This window comes from Neolamprologus multifasciatus, chromosome 7, assembly GCF_963576455.1.
Source record: "Neolamprologus multifasciatus chromosome 7, fNeoMul1.2, whole genome shotgun sequence".
Classification (NCBI taxonomy): Eukaryota; Metazoa; Chordata; class Actinopteri; order Cichliformes; family Cichlidae; genus Neolamprologus; species Neolamprologus multifasciatus.
This window is the reverse complement of record NC_140445.1, coordinates 531,909-546,786: the sequence shown is the minus strand read 5'-3', so window position 1 is coordinate 546,786 and position 14,878 is coordinate 531,909. Positions and strand designations below refer to the sequence as shown.

Below are 14,878 nucleotides of genomic sequence, written 5' to 3'. Positions count from 1 at the left end.
TGGAGGGCTAAAAAAGAGAAAACAGACCAGAAAATAGATAAAAACAAATGCAAAAGACACAACATAAGTAAAACATGATGAAAATTTACCATGAAGAGAAGTGATATGGGCACAAGAAACTGAAAAACATAAAAAGACTGAAGGAGCACAAAGGCCCACAGAGCAACACCAAAGGGCTCCAAAGAGCTTCATGGCTGCAGTCGGACACACAACGACACTAAACAGACACAGTGAGACTTTTTAGTGTTTTATTTTGTTTTGTTTTTGGATGTCTGATGATCCCAGTTTGATTATTATTTATGATATAAGCTGTTAAAGCCACAAATGTCTTCAATGTAAAAAATAATAATAAAAAATAAAAATACTGATTTAAATGTGATGTTCATGTTTTTTACTTGTTCTTTGCACTGAAAAAAAAACATATGTTTTGATTTGTCAATATATACATCATATATATCTGGCATAAACATGCCAAAACAATAAAGTGAGAATGAAATATAATATAATTGTCATTTTGGTTTGATTATCATTTCATTTTAAATGTTAGACTTTACGGCCATAAAACCGAGTATATTAACTCAACCTGTCACTTGAAGCAATGAAGACATTTGTTCGGCTCTTCTTTCATTTGATTATCTCTCCTTTAGTTGTTTCCCTTTAAAAGATGCCTGAAACAAATTATTCTCACGTCTCAGACGTGAAGATTTGCTGCTTTCCTTTAAATTATTGACTAGTTATCGCTTAGACCCTGACTTTACTTGATTAAAAACAGCAGGAAAAAGATTTCCTTCCCTTATATTGTGGATTCCACACAGAATAGGTAGAGGAGGTGCTCTTCTTGTATTTTATTTCCTTTAACATCCTGTAAATGTATATTTATTTCCCAAAAAGCTTGATTCTGTCTCTCTGCACGTAGTGTTTTCAGTGACGCTACGTGCAGATAAACAGAATCAACCTTTTGGGATTTCCTTACCTGAATGATTGAGCATGCATCAAGACGTTGATTTATTTTTTCTTTTTATGTTTATTTATACGTTTTTTTTATCAGCTGTTTGATGAAAATCTAGTGGCTGTATGGTGAGTTAAAGGTACAGTTTTTCTCATGTTAAATTTGAAAATATGGGAAATTATAGTTATAGATATTAGTCTTATAGTAATATCACTTCTACAGTAACAGTAAATGGCAAATCTTTCTCTTACTAGTAGAGCAGTTTTTTATTAAAAGAAATACACAAAATAAATTCAATAGACTGGCTTTTTTCCATAACGTTTTATCGATGTCTTAAAATATTTAGTTTGTATTTCGTGTATTTTCTAATGTTTTAATATCGCTTTTTAATTTTTTTCTAATTCCGATTTAGAACAATTAAAGTTTATTGTTGTTGTTGAAAGTAATCCTCATTATTGAGTTCAGCTGTTTCGCTGTCATATAAAGTCTGCACTCGTCGACCTGCCAACGATCGCGAGATTTTGGCCACTGCGAGAAGAACGGGTCCAGGCAAGGCATAGCAATATTCATATTTTGCAGCACGAGCAGCAGCAACAATAATAACAACAAGCTGTTTGTCCGGTTATGTAGGCTGGAGGAGAGATGAAACGCATGGTGCCAGCTTCAGCCAAAGACACGGATGGAGACACGGGACTGTGATCTGCAGGTACACGAGACGCCGCGCGCTGTGCTCAGGAAACACTGATAGCTAGGTTTATTAATAGCTAGCTAGCTGGCTAACGGTTAGCTTAGCTCGCGGAATGTTTGGCTACAACTGCTGTGGGATGATTCAGTGTGTGGTCATCCTCTCTCTGACCACTTAAACCAGCAACAGCTGACTGAACACAGGCGCGACTGTGGGGCTAACGTTAGCCAGCTAACGTTGCACGTCTTTAAAGAAGCTGAATGAGCACACTGCTAGTTCATGTTAGCATGCTAACGAGCCACCTAACGCTGCTGTGAGACGCTCTGTTATCAATAATCTGTAATCAATAATCAGGTGCTGGGGGAAGTGTTCGTGTCTTTTTGTCATTAAGGTGAAAGGTAACAGCGGCCAAAATAAAATGATACTAAAAAAACAGTTTTAATGATGTTTTTAGGAATAAAATGATCAATAAATCAGTTTTTGAGAACCCTGTGAGCAAACAATCTTTAATATACAAAGACTGGAACGTTTGGTCTTGGGACAGGAGTGAGCAAAAGTCTTAAATCATCTCATGTCTTTATATATTGTAGGAAAACGTGTGCCAAGCATACATGGAAATGTAGTTAATAAGCCAAAAATGGGAGTGTAATTCTAGTGAGATTAAAAGTAAGTGTTTGGTGTGAGCGCTTTATTCTTCAGCGTAGCCAGACGTTTCTGTGAGGAGCTTCAGGAATCGTTCTTCAGGCTTCTTGAAGGATATTCAAAGCTCTTTTGGATGTTTCTGCCTCTTTGTTCTGTTCTGTGTCAGGATGATCCCAGACTGCTTCAGTAATGTTCATCCAAGACTGATAATACTCCACTATTTCTCTCTTCAGGCAGTTTTTGGCATCTTTGTCAGGCTGAAAATCCTTTTTCCCGATGGTTTTGCACGGTTGATCAAACTCTGATGGTGCTTTTCAAAGATCTCAAACACCACTGACTAAAATACAAATGAGACCCTCCACCGTGTTTTATATGTAATGTGGCATAGCTCAGCCTTAACTCCCTGCTTTCCCTTAAGAACTGATTCTGGACAGCCAGCCCTCTGATGAGGCTGCAGTGAACGTTAGACGGTCAGCTGAAGGTCCAGATGCAAAAACACCATCTTGTCTTTCAAATCGTGATATCTTCTGTACTTTAGATTCAGCCAATGAAATAAGAACAAATGTATTTTTTGTGACAGGCAGCTGGTGACAAAGAGCCTAAAGATCAAACTTTTTCCTATTATGTGTGGACACAGCACTGGTGCATCCCTTGAGTCAGGAGCCTTTTTATCTTTGAGTGATTCATAAGTCAAAGTTCAGAGTCTTAACAAAATCTCAGGTACAAGGACTGGACTGGAAATGAGTGAAAAAGCAGCCAATGTCCAAATAAAAACTTTAAAAGACCTTCAGAAATCTGGAGGCTCCCAGTAAGCAAAATTTAAAGAAATGAGTGGCTTAAGACTTTATACCTGTTGATACTGAATGTTTAAATGCCCTCAAACTTCAGAAACTGAAGTGAAGATTTTTAGTTCAAAGTATGACATGTGCTTACGATGAGGTGAGACGTCTGTTATCCAAAAGACTTCCTGTTACAGCAGCCAAAACATGAAACGCAGCCTATAATAAAATCACTTTAAATGGAATTTAAATAAAAAAAAAAAAAATAAAAATGAACAAAACTGAATCATATTTAAGAACCAAACTCGAAACCCCTAAAATTCTTTGAGCAATATGAAGGAGCCACAACACGGATTCAACGATAACGCAAAGTTTTAAATGACGAGTCTGAAGAAGAAAAATTAAACCCGATGTTAGAAGGTCGACATGATCTCGAGAGGCGTCCAGTCCAACATGAAGATGAATGAAATAACCGCTGGCGACATGGGCGGGTCCTGAGTTGTTCCTGCCTCAGCTGAGAGTGCAGAATAGCACTGATGGGCATGACGCTGTGGTTAATCTGGCAGCTGAATCCTGCGACGTTTGTGAGCAAAAACGAAGCATGACTGAATCACTTCCTGTCTCAACGTCGCCCTGATGTTAAATTTGAATCTGTGACAGTTATTTAAAAAAAATTAACTAAGAAAGAAATCGCTCTTTCAAAGTCATCAGATCAGTTTTATATTTTTATTATTCCGGTGTGGATGTTGGGAAAAAGTCTCAAACAGATTGTCGTGTCGTTTCTACGTGTTCTGATCCCAACGGCGCCGCTGTTCACCTGATCAGTGCTTCATGTGTGGGTCTGTTTCCTATTAAAAACATACTTGAATCACAAAGATTTCCAGACATTAAAGGCCCTCGTTGATCTCATGTTCGTTATGCTTCAACAGTTAAAGTGTGCAGACGCCGTTTCTGCTCGTGTCACTAACGGGTTTTTTTCCGTCTCTAGGATGTGGCGGCGCTCCTCTGTCATACAGACAGACATTGAAGAAGAGGCGGACCTCGTGACTCGTCTAACCTCCTCAGACTGCACGTTTCCTGTGTGGGAGCCTCTCTGCTTTGGTTGTTTCTGGCTGAAGTCTTTAGTCTCATAAATAATGGACCGGACCTGCCCCTCCCCCGTCCTCATCGACTGCCCCCACCCCAACTGCAACAAGAAGTACAAGCACATCAACGGACTGAAGTACCACCAGGCCCGCGCCCACCACGACGTCCGACTGGACCAGGACGGCGACAGCGAGTACGGGGACGACCATCCCGAACCCGCCTCCTGCAACGGCGCCACCATCTCGCCCGCTCGCTCCACTACACCGAAGGGTCGGGGCTTCGACACCCCCTCCCCCTCACCAGGCAAGCTGACATCAAAGGTTAAAAAGAAGACGAGCGAGGCCGAGCCTGAGGTGACGGACGGCGGCGAGGAGGGGGCGTGTTTGACTGACGAGGCCAGTAACGACGGCATGGACGACAGGAAGGTCAAGAAAATGACGAAAGCTGAGAAACTGGGACAGAAAGGCTTGAAGCTGACTCGGCGCGCCCGGAGTTCCCTCGCCGTACTCCCTCCAAGCATCCTCCCCCGCTCTGGGCTCAGTGGTACAGTCCGTACCCAAAAGCCCCCAGCTGAAAAACGTCCAGCCTAAACCCGCGCCCCTCACTGACCCCGCCTCCAGCCCCGCCCATTCCAAGGACAAGAAAAAAAGACAAAAAGAAGAGGGACGGCGGGAAGGACGAGGACAGCCCGAAGGCGACGGGTAAGGCGGCGAGGCCAGAGGAGGGCAAGAGCCCGTACTCCGAGGCGTCGGACGCTTTGCTCAACGGCTCCTCGGAAGCGCAGCAGAGCCGGCTCGCCAGCATCAAAGCCGAAGCCGACAAGGTGTACAGTTTCTCCGACAACGCGCCCAGCCCGTCCATCGGCGTGGCCAGCAGGATGGAGGCCGGCCTGGCGCCCGCGCTTCACATGACCCAGAACGGAGCCGACGACACGTCGGTCAAGACCGGTAGCCCCGCCTACTCTGACATCTCTGATGCTGGCGAGGGTAAGGCAGAGGGTAAGGCAGAGGGGGTGAAGGTCAAGCCAGAGCCTGAGCAGGGACCTCGTGAGGCTGCCAAGAAGGCGCTGTTTCCCCCTCAGGCGTCCAATAAAGAGTCGCCGTACTACCCCAGCTACGACGCCTACTACTCCCCCACCTATGCCAACCCCAGCCCGGGACCGGCGCCCGCAGCACCACCTCACGGTGAGATAGCACAAGTGAAAGTGAAGAAAGAGGAGGAGCTAGAGGTGGGCGAGGAGGGGAAAGTGAAGGAGGAGCCTCAGGAGGAGAGGAAGGCGGAGCCAGGGCCTCCGCAGCCATCGGTCATCCAGCAGCGCTCCAACATGTACACCCAGCCGCTCTACTACAACCAGTACTACGTCCCCCCCTACTCCTACTCCCACGAGCAGGCCTACCACGCCCACCTCTTGGCCTCTAACCCCGCCTACCGTCAACAGTACGAGGAGCAGCGACAGCGCCACGCCGACAAGAAGGCGGAGAGCAAAGAGCGCGAGGCCTCCGTGAAAGAAGAGTGGAAGCAGAAGGCATCGGTACCGCCCACTCTGTCAAGGGCGCCCAGCCTCACGGATCTGGGCGCCAGGGGAGGCGTGAACCCAGCGAAGCCCAAAGAGCCCGCCACGGCTTCGGAACAGGCCAAGTCGGTCATCATGGCGAAGGGAGAGGACTCCAAGGCGCCCGGCGCCCAGCCCGAGGGTTTGAAGATCAAGCTGAGTGAAGGAGGGCATCACGGGAAAGAAGAGCCAAAGTCGGGGGTGGAGTCGGGCCGAGCGGCGAGCGTCGAAGCCGCCATGTGGTACAGACAGGTACAGGCGTCCTCCTCTGTCACACTTTCCTCCTCGCTTGTGTTTTCAGATTGATTGAGGTTAGTTTGATGCTGATGAAGGTTTCTCCCTCTGCAGGAGCCCGACGCGCGTCTGTGGTCCTACGTCTACCCCAGCAAATACTCGGAGGCGCCGAAACTTCAGGAGGACGACAGGTGGAAGGAGGAGCGGGACAGGAAGGTGAAGGAAGAGAGGCCGCGCCCAAGGAGAAAGACGAGGCGGCGAAGGAGGCGGCGGAGGGTAGGACACAGCTGCCCCCCGAGGAGCTCCGCGGGGGCGGGAAGGAGGCGCGCCCGCCTCACATGCAATTCCCCTCGCCGCTGGCCCAGCATCAGGGCTACGTGCCCTACATGCACGGACCGTACGCCTACAGCCAGGGCTACGAGCCGAGCCACCCCGGGTACAGAGGCATGCCCTCGGTCATGATGCAGAATTACCCAGGTGAGAAACGCAAACATGAAGCAGGCGCAGCAGCAAAGAGAGCGCGAGGGCGGCGAGTGAAAACCAGCGAGGAGCGCGAGTGTTTTGGTTTGACCGAAAATTAAAAGCCGCGTTTCTTTGTGGTTCCCGAGGGACGAGCGAGCGCCAGCTGTTGGTTTCTGTTTAAGCTCGCCGGTCAAACCTGCCAGCTGTTCACGCTGATGAGACTTCAGGAAGCTGAACTTCAACTTCCTCTAAAATCCACCAATTTTCACTTTTTTCCACATTTCTGTGTAAACAAATGAGATCAGGCTGTTTTAGACCAGCCGACGCTTCAAATTCACTTCTGTTCATTTTCATTCACGTCATTAACCCTTTAAAGCCGGTCAGAGCAGCACGCTCTGTTTTACGTATTTTTAAATCCTTGTAGCTCTGCAACCACGTGAGCTAGCGCAATAATTGTTTTGCATATGAAACCGGAGGAGTTGTACTTACATCTTATGCCATCAGCTTGTCCTCGGTCACAGTTTCCTTCCACATATAGTTTGCAAAAACTGCATAAAAAGCACTTGCAGCAACAAAAACATAATATTCCAGAAACACGCTTTGCTGATCCGATCAGCTGTTTGTAATACTTCCTACGTCCGTCAGCGAACTATCGCATGTCCGCCATGACCTGCCCGAAACCGGAAGTGACGTCATTTTGCAGAAATGTAGTTTTTTACCATCAGGGCCTCATGAGCCTATACTGGTGTTTTTAAAAGTTATGTTTGACTTTATGACTTTCTGTGTGGTTTCTGGGATGCTTAGGACTCATATTGCTGCTGGAAATAGTTTATTTTGATGCATATGCTGCTTTTTAGCAAATTTGCATCATAATATTTCGTTTTTCCTGCAGTATATAAAAATTTGTGTATTTCAAAAATAAAACTATGAAGACACTCAAAATAAATTTCCTGTGGTGGGAAACTATTTTGTGCAACTTTTTTGTATTTACAGTTTTGAGGGATAAGCCTCTTAAATTTCTCTAACTAGAAATATATGTTAAAAACAAAAACGATTTTCAATTTTTTTGTAGTTTATTGCACTTTTTTGCAATTTATGTAGTTACTATGCACTTAATGCAGATATATTATTAAAATCTGGCTATAATGGTTGTATGTATAGCAACTTGAAATGCTCCCAAAAATGGCTCCACAGCATGTAAACATATAATATAAGCTCTGGCAGACTTGGTTCATGGTCGGTCTTAAAGGGTTAATATAAAATTAGACGAATGCGACGCACCCGGATGATCAGACTTTCACTGGCCCCCGAAAGAAGCGTGATGCTTTCAAAGCGCTGTAGAGGAGTCGATGCTGAGAGCTCAGCCGAACTCTGACAGGTTTAAAGATCTTTAAGCACCACTGCATGTGTAATCCTGGCTACGGTGGCCACTGTGGGACAAACATGCTGGTCAACAAAGACGCATCAAAGTCTCTGTTGTTGTCTTTACTCACACTGTAAGTGGAAACTGTTGCTGTGATCCGGCGCTGTAGACTGAGGTGAGAAGGAATAGGATGGCGTTTAGTTAAGGTGGCGTTGTCTCTTCCCTTCCTGTTGTGTGTTTGGTGAAGGATAAAACTCTCGTGTTTCATATCTCCAGTCTGAAGATGCAGGCATGAATTTAAACGCCTACGATTTCTCTCCTCTGCCTTTGGCGTCATGCATTTGTGGGCGGTCTCTAGCCACATGCATAAAATGTGATGTTTGGATCCGTCTCAGCCGTTGTGTTCACAGCTGGTGACACGGAGCTGCTGCAGTATTTGTAGTGGATTCATTCTGAGTTTGTTGGAGAACAGTTACTCACTAATCACCTGAGAAATGGCGTACTGACCTTTAGAGCTGCTGCCTGAAACGTCACTGCCTCAAGCTGCCGCCACGTCATCACGTCGAACCTTTATGTTCAAACATAAACTTTATGTTTGTCTTTCCAGGCTCGTACCTGCCAGCCAGTTACTACGCCTCCTCGTACGGCGGGAAGGTGGGGGCGGGCGAGGACGGCGAGAAGCCCTCCAGGTCAAGTCCGTCTGTGAAGCCGTCCAGCGAGGCCAAAGCTCTGGACCTGCTGCAGCTGCACGCCAGCCAGTACAAAAGCAAGTCGCCGTCCATCCAGGACAGCAAGACGCCACATGACCGAGAGCGGGAGAGAGAAAGGGAGGGCGACCGGCCACGCTCCTCGCCCTCGCAGCGCATCATGCAGTCCCATCACCACCTGGGATACCCTCTGTACGACCTGTCCTACCCCTCAGGTGAGCCTCGCCTGCTGCCTGTTTAGCTCAGGTGTTCTCGGACTGGAGGACAACCTGCTCAGTTTAGTGACCAGCCACACAGCCGTGGTGAAGCTGACCTCCCATGATTCATAGCTGGAAAGGGATCCTCTGAGCCCGCCCACTTCACCCCACTGAGCCTGCAGCTGCTTTTAATGAGTGGCGTGTGCGAGTTTCAGTTCTGACATCCTGTCTTTGTTTCAGGCCTCTCGTCCTCCGCCATCGTCGCCAGTCAGCAAGCGTCCGCCCCGTCCATGTACCCGCCCGCACGGAGGTGAGAACGGTAAGACACACACACACACACACACACACACACACACACACAGCAGTTATGTGTGAGGACTGCGCAGGTGCTCATCACATCCATGAACATGCTTGGACCCTGCTTCAGGCGTCTCAGTGCAGCAGCTCCACCTACTGGTCAGATCAGTGAATCTCAGTGTAAAAAACCAGAGTTACTGAACAGGACATCAGCCTCCTCCTCCTCCTCATCACCTTCTTCTTTGTTTTAATTTCAAACCATCCCCTGGTAAAATCTTCTGACCCGTGATCTCCTCTCACTTTCCGCAGGCACACCTGATTGGCCAGCCTCTCCGCCTCTCCGAGTCATGTGACTGGATCACGTGAAGAAGCGTTTCTGTTCCTGTGACATCAGTTCAGTGGTGTTCTGTGTATGTTTGATATCTCTGCCTGGACGTCCAGCCAACTGCTCCGACCCTCGCTGGACCGGATCCTGGTCCCTTTGGGTTCTGCTGGTTCTGGGCGGTCCCGTTGGCCAACAGGTGCTGCTGGGATGCAGAGCTCACAGTGACGTACCTGCAGGGACGACTGGGTGACCTCTGACCTCTTTCAGAAGGACGGGCTCAGCTCCGGATGACATCACACCGTTACCTGGATGCGTCTCAGCTTCACGTGAAATAAAGAGAACACTGGATGAAGGAGGGCCGGCCAATCAGAGGGCAGTATTCAGACTGCTTCCTTGTACTGACTGAGTGACAGGCTCCTCCTCCTCAGTGTGTAGCTGTAAACATGCTCTGTGTGTGTGTGTGTGTAAATACTGTACAGAGGAATTATTTTAAAGAGCTGTTGGATGATGTTGGATTTCCTACTCTTCTTTTTGTCTGGTAGTCTCTGCCTCTGTTTTTCTACTGTTGTTGATCTGATATTAAACCTGTAGCTGGTGCAGCAGCGCTTGAGCTCAGCGTCCTCATTTATTCCCTGAAAACACCAGAGAGAAGCTGATGTTGTGAAACGTCTTCAGGTCCTGGGATGATGGGAGGCAGGAGGGAGTCGCTCAGATTAAAAAGGGTTCTTCTTTCAAAACAAAAAGCTTGCAGACTCTGGTTTCATTGTGTAGAAGAAAATATTTCCTGGTTTAAAAACGTAAAACAAATGGAGAAATGTGCTTATGGATGTGGATCCATATATTATTCACTTTATTCAGTAATATGTGGCCTCGTTAATAAAGAACTGACCTGCCTAATGTACTGCAAAGCACATGCACATATAGTTTAGGATCACTGTAACCTCAGTGGCTTTTAAAAAACTTTATTTTGGAATTTCATATTTTGATTTTGATTTTTCTAGCCATTCACATTTACTTAATGTAATAAATTAGGTTTTGGGCATCTGTGGCACTATGACATAGATGAATACATGAAAATTGCAGCCTCCCATTTTATTTTTATGCTTCAAGTCTCTTTTGGGGAAAACTACTGTTAATGTCTGTAATATAAGTTCCGCCAGCAGATGGCGCTCGGTGTCTTACGCATCAGTAGCCGACACCTCGCTAGAAGAAGAGTGGTGCCGAGCTGGTGCACCGAGTAGTTCCTGTTACCTGCTGTTCGTCTGTTTTTACAGGTAAGCTGGGTTCCAAATAATACATATGCAATGCCGTTACAGTTACCGTTTAAAAAGGTGGTATTTAGAATACAGTTACTTTGTTGAAATAAATGGATTACACGGCGGTACTTCCCTGTTTCATATTGTGGCGGATCAGGACTGTTTGGGTTTTGTTTGACAGCTACGTTCTGTTGTTCCAGGCGGCAGCTTTACGGTTGCCATGGTTACAGGGTGACGCTCTCTCTCTGCGTGTTTCCTGGGTGAGAGAGCGCCTGTTGTTGTTGTCGAGTTTAAGGGTTGATAACGATGAATCACCAGCAGCTGTTGCTAAAAGCACCTTTGTTAGATAGCAAAGTATTTACAAATAATTCTCCCGTTCATTGATCTGAGCATGCGCAGAATGAGCCACAGCGCTCCTTTGATCTTCTCAAACGATCATTGTGACGTCACGGTCGACATCACATTCTCTGCCACGCCCACCAAGACCTTAAATAGAGGAGCTCGTTTAACAGTTTAATCAGAAGGAGCCAGTTGTTTTAGACAAAGCCAACCTTTGCATTTAAATCATTCACAGATTTAACTTTTTGACACTTTTGAGCATTAAACCTTTAAAGAAATGTCACAGGGAAGCGGAGATCAGGCAGACCCACTGCAGCGTACGACAGATGAACTCAGGCATGAATACGCACAACTCAGGCTTGAAAACTTACGACTCAGGGAAATGAACGCACAACTCCGCGAAAGAAACACACAACGCAGACTAAAAAACACACGACTCAGGGTGAGAAACGCACAACTCAGTCAAAACTACACTGAACTAAGTCAAAACTACATTGAACTCAGTCAAAGCTACAGACAACTCAGTCGAGAAAACACAAAATTGAGCAAAGAGATGGAAGAACTCACACAAACTGTGGGACAATACAGCAGACAACAGAAAGAGAATCCTTTGGTTCGTGGTGTCTAAACCTACTTGGAGAAGGTTTAACTGTTGTCGCATATGTCTTTGCTCTTCCTGCAGCTGCTTTCTGGGTCGCCTGTAAGATTTTCGGCTGAAGCGAATGTCCCACTCTGTGAGGTCATGATTATTATCATGACCTCACAGAGCGGGGACCGCTTGCGTGTGCTTGCATGCACACGTCCCATCGACAATTGTGGATTGTTTATGTTTATGGAAAGATTTACGCTGTGTCACATGAAAATATTCCTTTGCAGCATTTGATTGGAAATAATTACTTTGATTCCATCACATCTTAAATGAATAGTGTTTAATGTCATTACTGTTTTTAAAGGGTAACTGGTCCACATCCACAATTACAGCTGTAATTGTGGATGTGGACCAGTTACCCTTTAAAAACAGTAATGATGTTTTCCAGCCACAGTCCACCGACCTGTCATAAATAAGCTGTGCTCTCCTTTGTTTGATTTAATTTTGCCCCTCACCTCCCAACCAGTCATGGCAGAAGACCGCCCCTCCCTGAGCCTGGTTCTGCCAGAGGTTTCTTCCTGTTAAAAGGGAGTTTTTCCTCTCCACCGTTGCCAGAGTGCTTGCTCATAGGGGATCATTTGATTGTTGGGGCTGAATTTTTGGATTTCATTTAATTGGCTTGAACTGAAAAACCTAAAAATTCAGCTGAGGGGTTCACATAGTGCAGAGCACTACATTTGTTAACTGCACTTTTTTATTTGTAGATTTTGTAGTTCTTCCTACTACAAAAACTACAAATGAAAACAAGGCAGTTAGCAGCAAATGAAAATAAATAAAACATTTTAAAAAAATCTGCTACTGCTCTGTGTGTTTACTTCAGTGAACACTTGTATGTTTTTGTGTTAGAAGATTATAGATTGTCCAAAATATCCTACAGCTTGATGTTGGTGGGGTTCCAGAGGCACCAGCAGCTTCAAATATGTGTTTGCTGCTTTGTCTTTTAGCAGCTGCTCTCTTAATCGGATGTATTTGTCCTGCAGAAACCTTCCTCGTTGTGTCTTTATCTGCACGAACCCGTGTGTGCTCTGACTCGGCCACAGATCTCCTAACGTTACGGTGATCACGATGAAGTTTTCATGAAATATCTCAGGTTTTCACTACGTGTCCAAGGCATTTGGCTATTTCACACTTTTCAGCACAGAGAGATCCTTTCATTTTTCAAACTGTCAGTTTGTTCATTTGCTCAGTGTTGGAGTGAAGCACAGCCGTTTCTGCAGGCACTGACGTGTCCACAGACGTGTGGATTTGTGTGCTGCTGTGTTCACTTGTGTGTTTTTGTGCACTCGGGAGGACGGTACCTGTCTTGTCGTCGTCTCGTAGACAAATATTTGACGACGTCTAGAAGACAAGTCTGAGTCGCCGTCCAAACGTCTGCCTGCAGCACAACCTCCGTCTCTCAGCGCTCGGCATGCACGCTGAAAGAGCCCTCAGGTGAACTTCTCTCACCTGCATAAACACTTTGCATCGGTTTCTCGGCTGCAGGTCCATGAAGGCAGTTTTGGAGGAATATTACGGTCTGACCTTCATCCTTCAGCTCACTCTGAACTCTCTGAGCAGCTCTCTGGCGTCTCTGTGAGGACCTGCAGGAACACTTCTCCAGACTTCTTGATTCAAAGCTCTTCTGCCTTCTGTTGATGATGTTGATGACTCCACACGGTTTATGTCCTGCTGAGCTTTGTGATCTGGGAATGCCAGACCATGACTGACAGTGTTATTGTCTTATATCACGTCACTGCTTATATCTGAAGTCCTGCTGGCAGAAATGACCTTCAGTCAGAAAGGTTGATGGTCAGGATGAACCTGGACACTTCTTTGCACACGTGTGTCGTATCTTTTGTATGATAAGTACTGATAGAGACAGACGTGAGTCAGTATTCATATTTCTTGCAGCCTGTTAGCACTGCACCTCCTGCCTTTCCAAACGGCTCTTCTGTGTTTCTGTCTCATCGTTCTGCTGATGAACATTTGTCGCCCGCCGTGACCTCAGCACGTCGTCCTGGTTCTGGAGAGCAGACGTGTGTGGATCTGAGTCCTGTGATTTCCAGTAGTGATTTCTTCCCAAGACAAAATCACATCGTCCTCTGCTGCCGTGTTGTTGCACAATAAAAATGATGAGGTGTCAGAAACGGTCCTGGTTATTGTCTCAGATGTGACGCTCGTCGTATCCTGTCTGCTTCTGTCGCTTTCCTTCATTTACTTCTTGTTATTTTCCTGAAATGTGCTCCAGAGTGACAAACATCTGCTGGAGTTTATGCTGCACTAAAACCTCTGTGACATCGTTGCACTCACTGCTAACAGGAAAGCCAGAGGAGCAGACACATCCCAGCAAAACACTGATGCAGCTTTTTTGCTGTGGTGCTTTATGGACAAACATTCACTTCAATTCAAAAGTTATTTGTGCAGCACATTTAAAAACAGCAGATGACGCGACGCCCGTCACGCTCGTGTCCTCTCGTGAAGAGAAAAGCAGAACTAATGCTCTACCTGACGCCCATCGCCATCACAGTCAAGGTTGGGATGATTTCTTATTGTTTTATTTTACAGGAATAAAGAATCCAAAAGAGATGAAGCAGAGCCAGAAAACACAGCTGCCCATCACTGAGTGAACATCGGGAGGATAAGCGAGCTTCTCTGGCCTCAGATCAGCAGTTTGGACCTGATGGCAGAAGCTCAGCAGGGAGCCGAAGACCTGACTGAGGTGGACACCATGACTCCAGGTTCTGTCGTCTTTCACCTTCTTAACCTTCCTCTTCTTCTTTCTTCTGTCTGAACTCAGACGCCAAACTTTTAGGTCAACTCTCACTCACATTTCAGACCCGAGTAAACAGTGACGCTGAGCTTTAATCTGTCAGGTATTCATGTGTTTGCAGCCAATGGTTCATGTCAGAAACAGTGAGGAGCTGGCAGGGAGGTGGGTTTCAAAGAGGCTGGCAGCTGCTAAAGCAGCACGCAGAGTCAAAGAGGCCACGCCCCTAATAATGCGGCCTTTCCACAGGTGTGCCAGTCCAGCAGTGGGTGCTGACTCGCTGTGTTTGCTGTTTCAGAGGACTTGCCCGGCTGTTCCCGTTTAACCACGAAGGAGCTGCAGCAGAACTGGAGGGCGGTGAAGCAGCGAGAGCGACCCGTCCGGCTGCTCTTTGAGATCCCCTCCACCCGCATCGTCGAGCACGTACTACACAAATACGTGGTGAGACACCGAAACACACCCACCAGCCGACTGCAAACACTCTGCTCAGCAGTTTTTATACTCTTGGATCCCTGTGATGTCATAGAGGTGAAATACCTTCTGTTTTTGAGGGACAGCCAATCAGAAGAGATTCTTTCAGACAGAGGATGAGGATGAGGGGCAAAGCGCT

General features: G+C 46.4%; 1 pseudogene across 1 annotated transcript in view; it reads left to right on the top strand.

Annotated features, from left to right (window-relative positions):
* The first annotated feature begins 1,504 nt into the window (after window positions 1-1,504).
* Window positions 1,505-14,878, top strand: part of LOC146513352 (zinc finger protein 609-like) — a 19,795-nt pseudogene continuing 6,421 nt past the window's right edge. The window contains exons 1-7 of the transcript XR_014875283.1: window positions 1,505-1,655; window positions 4,044-5,945; window positions 6,042-6,404; window positions 8,360-8,674; window positions 8,897-8,967; window positions 9,263-9,315; window positions 9,395-9,474. The product of XR_014875283.1 is annotated as a zinc finger protein 609-like (transcript). The remainder of the gene's footprint in view (window positions 1,656-4,043; window positions 5,946-6,041; window positions 6,405-8,359; window positions 8,675-8,896; window positions 8,968-9,262; window positions 9,316-9,394; window positions 9,475-14,878) is intronic.